We start from the raw sequence: 2,916 nt of genomic DNA, 5'->3' as shown, positions 1-2,916 counted from the left end.
GCAGGATTAATCCCTTATTATGATTAGCTGGATGTTGTGGCACTCGCTTGTGGTCCCAGCTACTCAGGAGGCTGAGGCAGGAGGATCACTTGAGCCCAGAAGTTTGAGGCTGCAGTGAGCTATGATGATACCGCTGCACTCTAGATGGGGCAACAGAGCAAGACTTTGTCTCAAAAATAAGTAAAGAGCTGAGCGTAGTGGCTCACACCTGTAAAGGATTACTGCACTCTGGGAGGCCAAGGCGGGTGGATCGCTCAAGGTCAGGAGTTCGAAACCAGCCTGAGCAAGAGCGAGACCTCGTATCTACTAAAAAAATAAAAATAAATTAATTGGCCAACTAAAAATATATAGAAAAAATTAGCTGGGCATGGTGGCGCATGCCTGTAGTCCCAGCTACTCGGGAGGCTGAGGCAGGAGGATCTCCTGAGCCCAGGAGTTTGAGGTTGCTGTGAGCTAGGCTGACGCCGCGGCACTCTAGCTCGGGCAACAGAGTGAGACTCTGTCTCAAAAAAAGGAAAAAATAAATAAAAATAAGTGAAGAAAGAAATAATAAATTTCTATTATTACTCCCATGACTGTATAATCTTTATGCTTACCATAAAAGATTGCTTGTTTTTCTGTATTTATTGGATGGGAAATGGGCAAGAATCTAGTTAGTCCAAAAGTAGGGCTTAGCCATTTAATGTTGAGCGGTGTGGGGGTGGGGACACACCTATGCCCTCCCCTTCTACAAACCAGCCATTAAAAGGCAGTGACTGTCATCAGTGTCCCACACAGACGCCCCGGTTGCTATGAGAATTGGCTTCTCACAGTGAAGTTTTCCCCTTCGCCAGAGAACTGTCCCCAGTAGATGGTGCCAGCTTATGACCAAAGACCTATGCCCCTTGCCTAAAAATGGGACTGACTCTGTGGTAGAATTCTTGGTCTGGAGTTCCCTCTAGGATCAGGCTGAAGCTAGTCTTCATGTGAGACCACATCCACGCTCAGCTTTTTCCCCTGACCCTGAAGAAATCACTTGAGCACGAATCTCATCTCAGGCTCTCCTTCTTGGGAACTCAACCAAAGACAAATGGTGTCATGGACTGAATTGTGTCCCCCCCCCCCCCCCAAAACATATGTTGAAGTCCTAACCCTCAGAACCTGTGAATGTGACATTATTTGGAAATAGGGTCTTTGCAGACCTAATCGAGTTAAGATGAGGTCGCTGGCAGTCACCCGAGATTCCAGCCATGGCTTTGTGCTACCCCATGGCCATGGCATCAACAAGGGCCACACCATGACCAAGAACGTGAGCAAGCCGAGGCACAGCCCCTGTTACGTGCACCTCACCAAACACACCAAGTTTGTGCTGGACAAGATCCGAGAGATGTGTGGCTTCGCCCCATAAGAGTGGCCTGCCATGGAGTTGCTCCAGGTCTCCAAGGACAAACAGGCCCTCAAGTTCATCAAGAAAAGGTTGGAGACACACAGCCGTGGTAAGAGGAACCAGGAGGAGCTGAGCAATGTCCTGGCCGCCACAAGGAAAGCAGCTGCCAAGAAGGACTGACCACCATCCCCTCTGTGCACAATACAATCTTTATAGAGACAATAAAAAAACACATGAGGTCACCAGGGTGGGCCCCAATCCAATATGACTGGTGTCCTTATACAAAAAGGAAAACGCCATGCAAAGCCGGAGACTCTTAAGGACTCTCTCATATGGTGACGGCCATGTGACGACGTGATGCGCCTGCAAGCCAAGGAGACCCATGGCTTGCTGGCCACCAACAGGAGCTAGGAAGAGGCAAGGAAGGGTTCTACCCAGAGTCTTAGAGGAAGCATGGCCTTTTGACACTTTGACTTTGGACTTCTGCCTCCAGAAATGTGAGACAATAAATTCCTGTTGTTTTAAGCCACCCAGTTTGTGGTACTTTGTTACATCTGCCCTAGGAAACCAGTGCAGGTGTTTAGTCAGACCCTGACACTGGGGTAGTTTTGAGGTCTCACTTCCGTGTGAGCTTCGCTAATGAGGGGAAGGCGATTCTGAGCACGAGCAGTCAGTCCCCAAATCACATCTTTCCATAGTCTTCAGCCACCGGGGAGCAGGGTCATCAGACTGGGAGTAAATATTTCTTTTGACAGTCAAGGAGGCTTGAAGGTGGGAGTGAGTTTGGGGTACTCTAAGCCCCCCAAATCCACTCGTATGCGCTAGCATCCTTCCACTTCTCTGGGTCTCATTCCTTCCTGACCCAGAGATATAAGATGATTTCCACTGCCTGCTCCTCGACCACCCACTTCATTTTTATCCATTGCTTAAGAAGAAACCCTTCAGTGCAAAACAAGGCAGAAAGAGCAGCATTTAATACCCACTAGGCTGAAGAGATGGTTTTGTTTCCATGGAGGAACAGCTCAGAGTAATTGATACTTACTGCTGGGTTTTGCTTTACTTTGATCACACTCACCTTCATCAAATAATGTGAGGCAGCCTGAATGGTGCTGAGATCCACCCAGTCCTATTAGTAGAAATTAATTTAATTCTCCTGCTAAAAATTTGATTCATATAAACCCATGAGCCGATCTTTAAAAAGAAAAACATACATATTATAGCTTACTTAAAAAACAATCAAGCAACTGCACTCTCCGTTACTCAAATGATCTCTACCAGCATTCAGTAAGTCTGACTTTCTAAGTGGCCAGTGAATATGGAGTGTAACAAGGCCCTATTTGGGTACTTGCATAACTACAAATAATTTCTAACCTGTTTTTGGCTTTCTTTGTCTCCTTCCTTAACAGACTAATAAACAGTAAACACATGAAAGCACCTTGACTTCCATGTGCTGTTCAGCACTTGGTGGACTGAATCTGGGTCTGGGAAGGTTGATGATGAGCCAGACGATCACAATTATGTGAGCAGAAAGAGAACACAGCACCACGTAT

At 46.8% G+C, this 2,916-nt stretch overlaps 1 pseudogene; it reads left to right on the top strand.

Moving 5' to 3' along the window:
- The first annotated feature begins 1,229 nt into the window (after positions 1–1,229).
- LOC105867378 (large ribosomal subunit protein eL36 pseudogene) lies at positions 1,230–1,546 on the top strand (annotated as a pseudogene).
- Positions 1,547–2,916: the final 1,370 nt, after the last annotated feature.

The sequence above is a fragment of the Microcebus murinus genome, chromosome 16 (genome assembly GCF_040939455.1).
Source record: "Microcebus murinus isolate Inina chromosome 16, M.murinus_Inina_mat1.0, whole genome shotgun sequence".
Taxonomy (NCBI): Eukaryota; Metazoa; Chordata; class Mammalia; order Primates; family Cheirogaleidae; genus Microcebus; species Microcebus murinus.
Note: the sequence above shows the minus strand (reverse complement) of the source record. Positions and strands in the feature narration are given on the sequence as shown.